The sequence below is a fragment of the Crocodylus porosus genome, unplaced genomic scaffold (genome assembly GCF_001723895.1).
Source record: "Crocodylus porosus isolate Cpor-Errol unplaced genomic scaffold, CroPor_comp1, whole genome shotgun sequence".
Taxonomy (NCBI): Eukaryota; Metazoa; Chordata; order Crocodylia; family Crocodylidae; genus Crocodylus; species Crocodylus porosus.
This window is the reverse complement of record NW_017728917.1, coordinates 19,445,756-19,461,039: the sequence shown is the minus strand read 5'-3', so window position 1 is coordinate 19,461,039 and position 15,284 is coordinate 19,445,756. Positions and strand designations below refer to the sequence as shown.

Sequence of the window (15,284 nt, the reverse complement as noted above, 5' to 3'; positions counted from 1 at the left end):
CAGTGCTAAGTGCCTCCTGGGCAGCTAGGGCTCTTCATCTGTGGCTGGAGCCTGGGCAAGGTATGTGGCTGGGCCTCTGCTCCTAGGACACCTGGAAAGTTTGGATTTGGACTCTGGAGAATCAGCAGGGATCCCCTCAGGGCACACTGCCACAAGATGGCAGGCGATGGGCACTTCCAACATGCATGCTTGGATCCTTAGGGATAAACAGCAGTAGCAGCCCAGGGATGCTGGAGGTGGTTCATAGATTCATAGGCATTAGGGCTGGAAGGGACCTTGAAGATCATGAAGTCCAGCCCCCTGCCCCAGGGGCAGGAAGTCAGCTCGGGTCAGGGATCCCAGCAAGATAAACAACCAAACGTTTCTTGAATGAGCCCAGAGTAGGTGTCTACACCACTTCTGGAGGGAGTCTATTCCAGGCCTTGGGGGCTTGGACAGTAAAGACATTTTTCCTTATGTCCAGCCTAAAATGGTCTTGGAGGAGTTTATGACCGTTGGTCCTTGTTATCCCTCAGGGTGCTCTGATGCACAAATGTTCCCCCAGATCCTGATGCACACCCCTGATGTACTTATAGGTAGCCACCAGGTCCCCCAGAGCCTGCACTTTTCCAGGCTGAAGAGTCCCATAGCTCTCAGCCTCTCTTCATCAGGCCTATTCTCTTGCCCTCTGATCATGCCCGTGGCTCTCCTCTGGACTCTCTCAAGCTTCTCGACATCCTTCTTGAATTGTGGAGCGCAGAATTGGATGCAGTACTCCAGCTGCGTCATCAAGGCTGAGTGCAGCGGGAGGATGACTTCCTGAGATTTACTTGAGAAGTATCTATGGATGCAAGCCAGAGTCTGGTTTGCTTTACCAGCTACGACATTGCATTGGTGGCTCATGTTCATCTTGTGGTCAATCATGACCCCCAAGTCTCTTTTAGCCGTGGTTCTAGCGAGCATAGCACTGCTGAGCCTATAAGCATGCTGCGGGTTTAACAGCTTAACCACTGCTAGGGAGAACCATGGACCTCCCGGCTACCTGCTCTGGGAAGTCCAGATTCCCTGGGCCTTATCGAGTGGGAGCATGGGGTGCCGCAGAGGTAAAGCAGCAGCAGGGCCGGGCAGCACAGAACGTGTGGGCAGAAGCAGCATCTTCCTCCCCACCCTCCCCCTCACCGGTGGTATCTGTTGGATTCTCCCAGCCCCTTGCTTCCTCTTGTGCCTTTTTTTTCCAGTGGCTTGTTGACAATTCAGACATTAATCTCCCCCATTCTGGTGTCCTGGTCAGGTTCATTTTTATCGTGGTTCCGGTCGTGTCGGGTCAGGCTTTCCGGAACCCTGGAGGGCCCCCGCACGCCCGGTGGCAGTGACATCTCAAGGCCCTGCACAGGCTCCTGGCAGGCGCCTCGCAGCCTCTGCTGCCACCAGCAGCCTCCCTTGGCCCCCCGCCCTCCCCCAGCCAGGCCTGGGCTCCTGACCACATCAGGATACAGCACAGTGCATGAATTCCGGCCTCACTTATTTCAGAGCTCTGGTCAACCGCAAGCGCAGTGTGTTTCACAAACACATCACAACCGCATGGGGAGGGCTGGGGCCTGGGCACTAGTGCTTAACGGATGCTAACTCCTCACTGGAGCTCAACAAACAAGCTCTCCTGTCCAACCAAACTGACCTCTGCAGAAGGACTCCCAGTACTGCTGGGAAGCTGCTGCCAGGGCTGAAATGACAGATGTGAGGCATGTTGAACTACCCCAGGCCTCAGCTTGAGTTGCAACATGTGGGATCCCAGGTGACCTGTGTGCTGCATGGCCCCTGGGCACAGAGAGATCAGCTCTGCCACCATCCTCCAGCTCAGACAGGTCAACATTGAAATCCTGGTAGTGACTGGTGTCATTTGGACATACTCCAGCTAGCTTCAGACCAGCAGCAATCTAGCTGCAGCTTTGGAGCTCAGTGTTGATTAACCGGCCACATATTTCCCCTACTGCTTAGGGGAGTTTGCTGTTCATGCTCAGCTCTGTCATGCCAAGGCTAGCCAGCTACCAGCACCCAAGCTAGCTAGTTCAAAGCCAGCTCAGGCATGCCTACACTGCACTGCAGTCACCGTGTAGACACACCCTTCAAAGCCTGTTCTACCCATGCAAGTGGACTTGTTCAATCTCACATGTAACTGGCACCTAAGCAGTTAAACCTCTACAGCTGTATGTGGAGGCTCTTCCATTGGTTTAACCAGGCTTATGACACTCGAGTCCTTCCTTAAGTTTACAGGCACAGACTTACTTGAGACAACTGCTTTCAAACAGATATAAAAGAGCCTCTCTTCCCCCCACATCTGCACAAGTTTAACTAAAATGATTTAACTAAACCCAGTGAAGCTTGTGTGTGAGCCAGCCCTCACCTGTAAGCTGTTTGCTGCATGCAGTCTTGCCTGATAGACAGGGAAAGGAACTGAGCCAGTTAGGGAAATGGTTCCCTTTATAGTATCCTGATTCACCAGATGTTTGCACCCCCAGCAGCCTGTTACTACAGCATTGCTGACTCTGTACCTGGGATCATCTCCCCACACCTGCCACTGTAGTCTTGTCACAATTGGCAGTACTGACTGGAACCACTTCTCTTTTGCAGTACTTTAGTTACAGGCCAGAGACAGTCCATGCAGATGGCATTGTGCATGGGGTGAGAGCACCATCCAGTGGCCTGTTATACATGTGCATCCTCTTGACTACTCCTGCAAACTTGGCAACCACTCACCCTCTATATCATGACACACCTGGTGAAGCCTGTACAAGGACTGTGATGTTGGCAGCCCAGGAAGAAGATGCTTTGACAGGGCCGAGCCTCTTGGGGTAGCAGCACAATGAGGTAGAAGCTTCCCCCAGGAACGGCGAAACCAAGCACACAGTGTTAGTGCCCCATGGATGAGGCCAGGGATGCTAGAAGCATCTCCTGGGTGCCAGGCACCACAGGTAGTGAGAGAGTGTGGGAGTGCCTCAGGCTGCACAGTGGCCATGGTTCCTTCTCCATGTGGCCAAGTAGAACAGGACGGGTTGGAGACTGGGGAGGAAGGAAGAGTTTGGAGGAAGAAAACAGCTGCTGAACTTGACCTATGGAAGGATTATGGTTGAGGGACCTAAACACTCTTTCTAGGGCAGATCTACCACCCAGTTATTTGTACGTAGCTGGGACAGGGCCTTGGCAGTCACTTGTGGTGCAGTTATGCTGTTTGGGGTCACCATGGCCACTGGTCTGAGCCCTGATTTATAATTAAGCGGAGCAGGAGGGGAGGGCATCACAGTCTGCTCAAAGGACTGTGCCAGACCAAACAGGCTCTGCCTACAGCTCCCCTTTGGGCATCGCAAGCAAAACCCCAGCCTCCCTCCGAATCTGACGCTCCAGTTGGGCTCCCCCTGCTCACAGTGCCATAGCTAGGGAGAAAGACTCCACAGCGGGAGCCCTGCTAGCAGCCCAGTGGGTGAAGTAAAGCAGATTCTCCCTTCCAGCCCTGCAGCTCTGTCTGCCCCAGCATGGATAGGAGCTTGTTAGTGCCAAACTGCAGAGTCAGCAGATTATGTGAGTTAGGGTTGACTGAGGCTGAACAGTGGGACACACTTCCACTCTAGCAAGGCTCAGGAGTCCTTTGTGCAGGGATCTGTACAGATGCAGTGCAAGGCTCCCTCTTGCAGTCCAGAGAGACTGGTGGGGCCAGAGTTTGGCAGATCCAGAAACTGAATCCAGGTCATTGCCTTAGCTACAGGGTCAACCTCCCTACTTCCTGAGTGCAACACGCGGGCAGAGACCATGCTGAGTAAGGCAGGGCCTTGCTTATGTAACTAACTATCAGCCATGTGTGCAACCAGCCGGCCATGGGCTCATCCAGTCTCTGCTCCCAGAGCTGTCACCTGTGTGGAACTAAGGACAGATCTTGGGAAGGGGATCCTGGCTCTGACTGAAGCCTGGGAGCTGACTTGCAAAGCAGCAATACCTGCCTTGGGGGATTCAGGGCTCCTGGCATGTGTATAGACACTGGGAAGTAGCGGCAGGGTTGAGGAGAGACAGTCCTTCCCCTGGGATGCGTTCTGTCTTTCATCTGTGAGGTGTCTTCTCTCTGAGGTGCCGCTGTCTCTCCTAAATTAAGGGAGGAGGCTTTGCCAGGCTAATCCGGCCAAACATCCTCTGCTGGAACCTGGAGAAGCAACAAGAAAAGTCTTTAATCACTTAATCCCCATAGGGCAGGCCAAGCATCCCTGCTTTGATATCCTCCCTGTCTCAGTTTGGTTCACCTTTGGGGCAGGAATGGGAGCCCTCATCCCCCTGCTGTCACGTCCACAGCAAGCCTCGGGAGCTGTCTGTCACCACCCTCCCTGCAAAGAGCTCTACACTTCTTATGTAGGTCCTTGCGGAAGATTTGCTCCCACACGGCCTGGCAGCTGTTGCCAGGTAGTAAGTCTATGGACGACATAGTGTCTCTTGCCCTTGCCACCTCCCATATCTTGCGGTGGTTTACCAGGTTTGCTAGGGTAGTGTCATGCAGTTTGTATTTCTCTTGAAAGTGCTTCAGGATCTCATAAAACCATGGTGAATCCATGGTTTATGGGCTCCCATTGGATGTAGTGTGCACTTGCCACCGTTGCAGCAACTGCTCTGCAAACAGACCTGACCTGGCAGGCAGCCCACCGGGCACTCTCCGTGCAGGCGTGGAAAAACAGTGCAGGGCAGAGAGGTCCAAACTGCCCGAGACAGACCTGCTACTGGTAGGCAGAAACAATGAACCACCTCTTCTGGGACTGCCCATATGCCAGAGAGGTGTGGAAGAAAGTCCGTGAACTCCTCCTGGTGGTGACAGGTTTCAGAAACCTGACCAGGGAAGCGGCTCTCTATGTGCACCTGACCAGACAGCAAGGGGCCCCAACAGCTCACTTAGACCAGGCCATAGCCTGCTTCAGGTCTGCCTTGTGGGAAGCCAGGAACCTGCTCATAACCAAATACTCATACCCCACAGTTGAGGATGATATTAAAATGGGACTAAGAGAAATGTACTGGTACTACAGGAAGATAGAAGAGGACAATGGGAAAGCAATGGCAGACCTCATCTGGTGGAGAGGGGTCTGGCATAGACTTATTCAGGAGAAGCCCCTCTGGGGAAGGCAGTGGGTGGGGGGTACAGGTATGGAGATGGGTGCACAGGCATGGGGTTTAGCGATGCAAACTGTGTAATGGGTTTTTAGTGTGCTTTGAACTGCTGCCAAGTGCTTTGAGCTGCCACAGGGGCCACTTGGCAGAGTGTTGGAAGTGGAGTTATATTTGTGAAAAAAAAAGCTCCAGGTCAGGGCAATACACAGCCCTCAGGCCCCCTCCGCAATGCTCTGAAGGACTCTCTGCCACCCCTGCCCCTGGACAGTTTGTCAGTGCCTAGGCTGGCACTTCAACAGGAGATGGAAGACCCGTAGGAAAGCGTGAGCTTCACGGGGACATAGACCCATGTGTCAGAGCCCACCCCTGCTGGGCTGTCTAGTGACCAGGAGCTCCATGTGCAGACACTGGAAAGTATCTAAGTTACATCTGAATGGCCTGGGCACCCATAGGGCACCGACTGAACCCCCAGCGTCCCTGCTCAGTCCACCCCAGAGGGGTCTCAATGCCATCTCCCCTTCAGAAGACTACACAGGCCACAGCAGCACAGAGTGGTGAGCCCCCACAGCCGTGGATACCTGTATGTAACATCTCCCTGCCCCCTGCAAAAGCCTCCAGTGCAGTCGATGTTTCAGGTGAGTCAGGCTCAGGGGAGGCACAACCTCACTATTCAGTGGTCACACAAAGACACAGCCTTGGGGTCTCCCTGAACCTGTGGCTGGGGCCAAACCAGCTCTGGATCTGGGCAGTGTAAGCTGAGTCTCCTCCACCCCTGCCACAGGTCTAGCAGGGCCACACAAGGATGAATGCCACCCTTCCCTCAGATGCAGTCTCCATCTGCCTCATTCTGTCTGCCTGCCTCTCCCTCCCCAGCGCAGCCAGGTTCCCTCAGGACACGGGCTGCGAACACCCTCCTAATCTGGGTCTCCCTTTTGGCTCACGAATGGGAGATTTGTATCTTGAGTGGAAAGCCCTCAGCACTTCCTCTATTGTCCTCCCACGTCAAGGCAAGCCTGAGTGTGGCAGCCTAATTTACAGCCCCGCCAGCAGGCAGAGGCCGTGCCAGCTGGACTCAAGCCCAGCCATGAGGTGGCAAAGCTGCCGCAGTGTGTGCCTAGAGCATCAGGCAGACATGACACCTGGCTGCTCCCCTTCTGAGTCCAAAGTTTCTCCCCCTTCCAGCCCCGCTTTGGCACCAGGAGAGACCAGAGCAGGGAATGCCACTCTGTGCTCAGAGTGAGCTTGCAACCCCTAAAGCTCTTGTGCCAACTCAACCCCAAGGCCCCTGTGCCATCAGGGGCACTTGTGGGGTTTTCCAGAGCAGGTGACACTGGAACAGCATCAGGGCAGACTCATACTGTGTGTGGAGTCAGTTGCCAGCTTGCCCTGGCATGAGGAAGCTCATTCGCCATGGCCCTTGCAGCTCTGAGCCATCAATTAAAAGGTCATTCACTTCAGCTGTGGCAATTGTGCAAGTGACCCTGGCTCTCCTCAGAAAGCCAAGGAATGGCCAAGACCTGTCAGGACCTCTCACATAAATGTGAGGTTGGATCTAAAAGATCTGGCAGCCCTAGGGAGATGGGCCACAGCACATCTACAAACTGTCACAGGAGTGGGGACCTGCAGGGCACTCTCAGCCTTGGAATTCACTCTGCGCAGTCTGATGGAAGCCAAGTTCACTGAACCACGGGCCACGGTAAGAGGTTGGAGCGATCATGGACTGCTGCTGGAATGCTCTGGTCACGCCAGCCAGGTACACACGTGTGGCCCCTGTTACTGTGGTAGCCAACCACCTTGCACACCATCATGTGCTTATTCTCACAACACTCTCTAGCCCCCTAAGCTCCTCTCTCCATCTTATAGGTGGGGAACTGAAGCCCAGAGAACCTAAATCGATATGGCTTCCCTCCAAAATAAAGCCTACCCACTTGCACCCAACAAGACAATTAGGCAAAGACTTGCCTGCTTTCAGGGCAAGAGAGGAAGGGGTCCTCCAGAGCTACCTACTTTGCCTTATTGCTGGTCTCTGATGTGCCCAGGCAGGAGTGAGTGGGTAGGCAGTATTCAGGGGGGCTCATGTTGCCCTGACCCAGGTGACTTGCTCAAAGACCCACAGAAAGTCCCAGTGGGCCAGCAGACAACTGGCCCCAGGCCCCCCAAGGCTGGGGGTGTGCCCTGCATTTGGGGCCATTCATCCTCTTTTATAGGGTTCAGTGGAGAGGCAGGGGAGTTCTCTAGGGACTGTCAGCTTGCTACTGTGGGATGGGATGCTTGTTCACCTTGTCACTGTTATGTCTGGATGCTCCGATGCCACCACGGAACTGTCAGACAACAGTGACTTTTGGTCACCATTGAGTGGAGCTGTTCACTCACAACAGTGCTAGGGGTGATGTACAGCCCTCAGGAGCCCAGCAGAGCCCACTGGCTGTGGGTCTTCCCCTGCAAACTCCTCAAGTGAAATGCTCACAGTATCAGACCCTGGGATCAGAGGTGAAAAGTTTTGTATGTTGCCAGGCCCATGGAGCAAGTAGTCAATCTGCCCCATAAGCAGCCACCCACTCTAAGAGAGGTACTAGTGGTTCTCATGCACAACAGACTTCCTCTGAGCAAAGGCAGCACCCAGCATGGCAGCCTAATTTACAACCCAGCCAGCAGGCAGGGGCCTTGCCAGCTGGACTTGAGCCCAGCCCTGAGGCAGCAAACCAGAAAAGGCAAAAACCTAGTCTGGTCTGAGATGGATGGTTTAGATCCAAAAGGTTCAGGCACTTCACATCATTCTGGGCTGAAAATCTGCAAGGAACAAGCTCTGTGATGAGATTTTCAGGTCCTCCTGATGCTACTCAGGCCTTGCATAATCAGAACAGTTTTTCAGTTGGATACCACAGTTGGATAACACCTTCCCCACCGTTGGCAGTAAATACCTTCCCCACTGTTGGCATCACTTTGGTGCTACGTGCGACTGCCAGGCATAGGATATGGGGTGTCCTTGCAGGCACACAGATGAGGGACATTCTGCCTAGGGTGATGCCCAAGGAAGTAGATGCTGACTCCCAAGAAAACTGGCAATGTCATTGCTGCTGCATGCAGTAGCTCTTATTCCCCTGTCATTTTCCTCCTGTTCCCTTGTCTGTTGCTTTCCCCTCGGTAAAGCCTCAGCAGAGCCCAGACCAAAGCTATCTTGGAACACAGACAGAAGGCGACACAGATGGGAAAGAAAGCCAGCCCTGATCTATAGGGAGAGAAGGCAGTGGCTTGGAGAAACCAAAGACTGACTCCACCTGGCACATCCAGTGCAAAGGGCAGCCCTGCAGCAAGCTTGTCCAGGACAGGGCTGCAAGGATGGGGAGATCCCATGGTGCCATCCTGACTCACAGTGGAAGAGATAGGGAAGTTACTAATCCTTCAACTTCAGAGAGACCTGGGAGGTTTCTACTCCCCCACCCACCCCAAAGGAGAAAGCTCGGCAGGGAGTCTGCAGGGTGTAACGCAAACAGGAAACATAGGCAGGGCCCAGCCCTTTCCAGTTAGGAGAAGAGAAAGCGATATGCTTTGTTTTAGAGAATTTGGATGCACTGGCTGCCTGAGCAGGGCCAACAGCTCTGAGCTTCACAAAGCCTCGCTTTGAAACCCCTGCGTCTCCTCTCCCCTCGTATAGACACTGGGAAGGCTGCACAAAGGTGACAACATCTCTTTGCTTTCCTGGCTTCCTCCTCCTCTGGGCCAGACCACCTTGCAGCCTGGTGTACCACCCCTGTCTGGGTTTCTGAGATGACTGTCTTATTCCCTGGCCTAGAAGGTCTATGCAGAAATAAATCCAGCTCCTGGGGGAGGGAGTTTTTTACAGGTTGGCAGGAGGTAGAAATGCTGCATAGGTAGCAGGAAGGGAAACCCAGCCAGCTGAGACCCAGAGTGGAGGCATGAAGTACACTGCCATGGGACCTCTGTGGCTCCATTACCCGACTCTGGTCCTGCCTCTTCATTCCCAGCCTGGACTGGAGATTGAAGGGGGCTCATCCCCTCAAACAGACATGGGGCTTCCTTCCCTCCCTGGGAGCATCAGCCCAGGGAGTGGTACTCACCCCAGCAGATGGAGTCTCCTGCTCAGGTCTGTGGGCACTGCTCTCTTCCTGCCATACCCAGTGTCCTCTGTTGTGCAGTGCTGATGAGGCCTCCAGAGCAGCAGGTCTGAGGGTAGCACCCCATCGAGCTCAGTGGGGCAGGTGACTCTCTCAGCTACTGTTTCAGGTTCTTTCAGGCAAACCTCCCTGCCTCACTTCCACCAGGTTCCTGTCCAAGCTTTTTGTAACAAGGAAGGCCCCAACTCTACCTAAAAAGAAAAAACAAAACAAAGTTGAGGTTCTGCTGCAACACCCTCACTCCAGGAGCTGGAGCCATAGGCACAGACATGTAGGGGCTCAGACTTCATCTGCTCCCAGGCCAGCAAGGGTTAGGAGTGCTACAGGAATAGAGCATAACCCAAGGAAGGGTTGAGCCTCTCACTTGCTCAACAAACAGCCCTCTGGCCCACTAAGGACCAGAACTGGAAAAAGAGTGCAAGTCAATCATCTAGGTGGGGCAGGGGGCTGGGGTGGGGGCAGAAAGCTGGGGAAAAGGAAGGATCCCTAGGAATGACTGAGATGAGGGGCAATACCTTCCCCCCAGATAACAAAGACCTCCGTCCTGCTATGCAGTGAGGCTCCCATTAAACAAGCACTGTCAAAAGAAGAGTCAGCTCTCATGATGGTGGTGTTTTTCTTAAAGTCCTGGCTCCAGGAGCCACACAAACAAAGAAGAGGTCTTAGGAACAAGTTTAGGGAGGTTTCTGCCCCTCAGAGTTATAGAGAAGAGCCTGGAAACATGACCCTAGGAAGGCATAAAAAAAATCTGAGAAGACAGTTCTCTTTTTCCAAAGTTATTATTTGGGGAAAAGAAGCCTTGTGGTTTGTAAGCCAATTTGCATGGTCTTCTAGGGCCTGACTTGTGATGCTGGAACACCTCGTCTTAGCAGTGGGCTTGAGAAACTTGCACCGCATGTCAGAAAGAGCTGGGACTCACCAAGCCCTTTCTGCGTGATGTACTAGACACTGAAGTCCACATCAGAATGCCTGCATGGATTACTCACGAAGAGGCTGCTGTAGCATTGGGCACAATGGCAAGGATTCCTTGGGCAGATGCCAACATTATTAATGATTGTTATTAAATATAAGTTAGCGCCCATGATGGACAGGCACTGGCCTGGGGAGCTCACGGCCTAAGGACAAAAGGAGATCAGAGGAAGGGAAACAACAAAGAGAGAGTTTACATACAAATGAACAGGATTAACTACAGGCAACCTGGCAGAAGTGGATTTTTCACAAGGCTATAGAGATAGACATGGATGTTTAGGCCCTGGTGCCTGCACTCCTCTATGCCACATGGGGGCACAGTTGGCTAATTTATTAGCTGTATTGCCCTTTTTTCCCAGGCCCAGGGGCAAGCAGTGTCTACTCAGCACATAAGAGCATAGGAGGCATGCAGCTGCCCAGGCTTCTGCCTATCATCCTCACCTAGGAGCTACACTAGTGATGGTCACAAAGACACGTCAGGCTGGATGTTTGCCTAGACAGTAGGTTCTCAACCTATTTACAGTGCCAGTGTGACATCTGAGCAGGGGGTTGAACTAGATGACCTCCTGAGGTCCCTTCCAAGCCTAATTTTCTATGATTCTCAATGTGGGGATTCAAGCTAAAAGCAAATGATTTTAAAGAAGAAATTTGAATACTCACGTAATGGTTTGTTTGGTCCTACTGTCCATGCTTCATATACTTCCTGTGAGGCTTACCACTCTCTCCCACCATAAACCAGACTTCAGCCAATCTGCTGGTGGTTATCTGGAAAGAAAAAATATTGCGGCTCAGATGCTACAACAAACAAGTTTATGAAGTTAAGCTTCTCACACATAGTGCCCTAAATTAGCAGCTTCATCTCCCAGAGCACTGCGTGGTCCTGAAGGTTCCTGTTGCCTTTGATGACTAACCTCTCTTTGTAAGTACTAAGCAAACACCGGCATTCAGGAGAAGGGTCTCACATAGGAGTAGAATGACAGAGAGGTCAGGCTACAAAATTGCAGGTGGGTGTCTGGCTCAGCATACACTTCTCCCCAAGGTTCAGGTAGGTATGGATGGGGAGGCCCCAAGGAGAGCCCATCATTAAGGAGAACATGTGGGTGATGTGCTGTTCTTACCTACGGGCTGACAACTGAAACAACTCTGTGCAAGACAGGTGAAGCTTGGACATGAGATGGGCCTGAGGAAGGGACAAGTCACAGGCAGCACTGTGTTGTGAGCCAGGTAAGATACCAAGAGCAACATTCACCATACACAAAGTGGGGACTTCTCTTTGGGATTCCCCAGAAGGTAGTGGAGAGCTCTCCAGAGATGCCATGATGCCACATGTTCCCCAGTTCCCCCTTGAGAGGTTTTCATTTCCTAGTGCCATATAGGCTTCGCTCTGTATTGCCATAATCTGTGCCCCAGGTTCTGTGAAGTGTTTTGAAGGACTCAGGGTGCCAGTTATAGGGAGGCTGCCAAGAGTCTTCCCTTCTTTCTGAAAACCAAGCAAGAAATGCCACAAAAGATACCCAAGCATCACGCTTGTCAAATACTTCACATGCCACCAGTTCCATCAGCAGGGCTGCAGGGAGAAAGCCATTGGTCCAGCACAATATGTTGAGCTATTATTTCACTTGTCAAGCAGTGGGGAAGAGCAGGTAGTGTGTGAACCCCTCATCCTCATTAGCAACACACTTCGAAACCCCTCGTGAAACCAGGGGGTGCTGCAGGTGAAAGGCAATGGTTTACCCCATACTTGCATAAGGGGACAGGCCAAGCAGCCATGCAGGACTGTGTGTTATGGAGTGGGGGGCCTAAGAAGAGAGCCCCCTTTTCCACCTCGAGCTCATGTCACCTGCTACCGGATTCCCCCCGACACCACAACTCCCAACACACCGCGCCCAGCTGATGCTGGAAGGGAGCTCACAAAGCCGAGGGGCCGATCAGAGAACAAAGCGGCCTGTGCAAAGCCAGCTTTCAGGCTGGCTACGGTTGCAGGCTTCAATTGCGCTTCGGTGGTGGTTGTCTTTGATGCGACTCAAATAGCCTTTCTTCCCCCCGAAGTCTCTGGCACTCGTGGCCCTGCAGCGCGTATGAGGCAAAGAATGTATCCTGTCACCATGGCTGCTTCCCTTTATTTGAAGTGTCTCGCTGAGGTATCTTCCAATGACATGCTTCTTTCAGTGAGAATTATTTCCCTCTGCTTCTATCTGTCATTGCCTGCCCCCCCCGTCCCACCAGCCTCCATGCTCCCCGCATGTCCAAGCAGGTGTGAAGACAGGCTGCCCCTTTGTGTGGAAGTCTTCTCCATCCCCCCCTCTGGGCTCCCTCCAGTGCTGTCACTTTTTTCTCTCTCTCTCCTCCGTCTTGTTTTTCAACAGAGCGCAGGGCGCGCTTCTCCTGTCACCTGGGCCGAGGCTGTGCAGCCGCACGCCTGCTCTCATCTCGCCTTCCACAAAGGGCATCCCTGTCACTCTGTGGAATTAGAGACATACCTGGATCTAGGGCTTGGCAGATAACACAGAAGCGAGCTGGCCGCAGCCAGGGGGAACCTGCCGATAGCAGAAGCAGAAGCCGGGCTGGTAAGGGAAGAGGCGGGCGGGAGCGAGAGGCCCCTCTCTGCTTTAACTTCTCACCAGCTCCCTGGCCTCAACAGCTCTTGCTCTTCCTGAACCCACTGGTGGGATCGTAACACCAGAGGCGCCTGCAGAAGAACGTGGGGATTCTGAAATTGTTCTTCCCTTTCCCCAGGTCTCACTGCAGCTTCAGAGGATGCTACCCTGAACATGGAAATGCTGGGGTGTTGTCAGTACCAGGAGCCAGGAGAATGGGCAGGGAGGGCTCCAGGGTCTGGCAGAGACCACCAGGGCCCTTCGGTCCTACAGCAGCCATCCGGACCCTGCTGGGTAGTGGTCCTCATCCCTTCTTCCCAATGGCGGCTCTATGGTCTCCTCTGTAGTGAGCTGGCAAGTCGCACTGCAGCGGCTGCCATGGCAGTTGGCACTCTCTCCTTACTGACAGCCTCACAAGGGAAGCCAAAAACCAAATGGACCAAAGTTCAAGCCCTCCCCTGCCTCCAAAGCAGGCCTGAGTGGGGCCTGTGCAAGGCAAGATCAAGAGAACATGGGACACTGTCAGGGCTGCCACATTGCCCTCCATCATGGCACCTTCTCCCTTCCCCAGTGTGCAGCAGATGAAACTAGTGCTAACGGACCCTGCTTGCCTGTGGTGAGATACTAGAGGCGGAGATACAGGACCTGGCCCTGTACTCTGTGACTCTAAGCGCAGACATCAGTGGAAGTGTAGTAGAGTAAAGCTCAGCATGTAACCAAATGGAGAAAATGGGCCTATGTGCCCTAAGCCAACCCTATAATCATGCTGCAGAGATCACCCTACTGCTTCATCCTGATCTTGAGGTTGGGATGCACTGGAGCCTCTTCCCACACAGACCCTAGCTGTTCCTTTAAGCAACTTGTATCTGTCATCCTGGCCCTTTCAGTAGTTGGCAGGGAAAGACCTGAAGATGCCAGCTGAATGCCTGGTGACATTTTGAAACAGGCCTTCTCATTATTGGTGTGCTTGCTGCCACAGTGAGATTATTTGAAGGTGTTGATCTTGCCCGATGAGTTTTCCCAGTCATCACTCCTCAGCCAGTGCTTTGTCTTGGACTGATCTGGGCTTCGCGGTGCCACCCAGGACAGAGGTGGGCAGAAGATCCCTTTGACTGGAATGTCTCCTGGATAGCACAGGGAAAAGCACCTGATCATTGCCACAGGGACTGGATGGACAGTCCCAGTGAGGCCTCGTCCAGGAGCTGAAGTGCTTCTGGAAAGGGAGCACAATCAGCTACTTTGGACTGTGCACCACCACCACATGTGGCACAGATCCCTTGTGCATGTAGGCTACAGTGGCTCAGACTCAAACCTGGGTCCCCAAGAGGAGAGCAGATCTGCTAATTTTGCTTCAAGACAGACACAGCTGAGTGCTGGAGCTGAGCTGGGACCTTTCTCAATTGAAAAGGTTCAATTAAACTCTTTTGGCTTGGAGTCCAAAAGTGTTCAGCTATTCCTGGCAATGAAAGACATGAGCAGAGAAAATGAGGAAGCTGCACTGGAAAACATTCTGCAGAGCGCATTCCTGCATTGGCTGCTAAGGGGACAACATACATGGGACCCCGATGGGACATCGTGTCTACAGCTCCAACAAAGGTCATTGCAGGACCCCGGCACAGCTTTACGAGCACTTGCGGTGCTCTGGTGAGGTGCCGGAGGACTGGAAGAGGGCCAACGTGGTCCCCATTTTCAAAAAAGGGAGGAAGGAGGACCCAGGAAACTATAGGCCCGTTAGTCTTACCTCGGTCCTGGGGAAGCTCTTTGAGAAAATTATCCAGGAGCACATTTGCGAGGAGCCAGCAGGGGAGTGTATGGTTAGGGGCAACCAACATGGGTTCATTAGAGGCAGGTCCTGTCAGATCAACCTGGTGGCCTTCTACGACCAGGTCACAATAGCCTTAGATGCAGGTGTTGTGGTGGATGTAGTTTTCCTGGACTTTAGGAAGGCCTTCAACACTGTCTCTCACACCATCCTCATTAAAAAATTAGGCATCTGTGGTGTTGATGCCTACACAGCCAGATGGGTCTCCAGTTGGCTGGAGGGCCACACCCAGAGAGTGGTGGTGGACAGGTCATTTTCGACTTGGAGGGATGTGGGCAGTGGGGTTCCCCAGGGGTCAGTCCTCAGGCCCACACTGTTCAACATCTTCACTGGCAATTTGGATGAGGGGGTGAAAGGCACCTTGGTTCAAGTGTGCAGATCACACTAGGATGGGGGGAGAAGTAGGCACACTAGAAGAGAGGGACAAGCTACAACTAGATCTTGACAGGTTGTGGAGGTGGGTGGATGAGAATAGGATGGGTTTCAATACAGACAAGTGCAAGGTGTTGCTCCTGGGGACAAAGAACCAGCAGCATACCGACAGGCTGGGGAACTCCCTTCTCGTCAGCACAGAGGGATCTTGGAATCACTATTGATTCCAAGATGAACATGGGCTGGCAGTGTGGGGACACGGTCAGGAAGGCTAAC

General features: G+C 53.0%; 2 long non-coding RNA genes across 2 annotated transcripts in view; both read right to left on the bottom strand.

The window, feature by feature from the left end:
* Nucleotides 1-3,970: 3,970 nt before the first annotated feature.
* On the bottom strand, nt 3,971-11,904 carry LOC109311282. The gene is made up of 3 exons (XR_002101460.1): nt 10,878-11,904; nt 9,192-9,439; nt 3,971-4,165 (listed from the first exon to the last, which is right to left on the bottom strand). It is a non-coding gene; the product is annotated as an uncharacterized LOC109311282 (long non-coding RNA).
* Nucleotides 11,905-12,201: 297 nt separating this feature from the next.
* LOC109311283 overlaps nt 12,202-15,284 on the bottom strand; it is a 24,265-nt gene continuing 21,182 nt past the window's right edge. The window contains exon 3 of the long non-coding RNA XR_002101461.1: nt 12,202-12,212. This is a non-coding gene — a long non-coding RNA (uncharacterized LOC109311283). The remainder of the gene's footprint in view (nt 12,213-15,284) is intronic.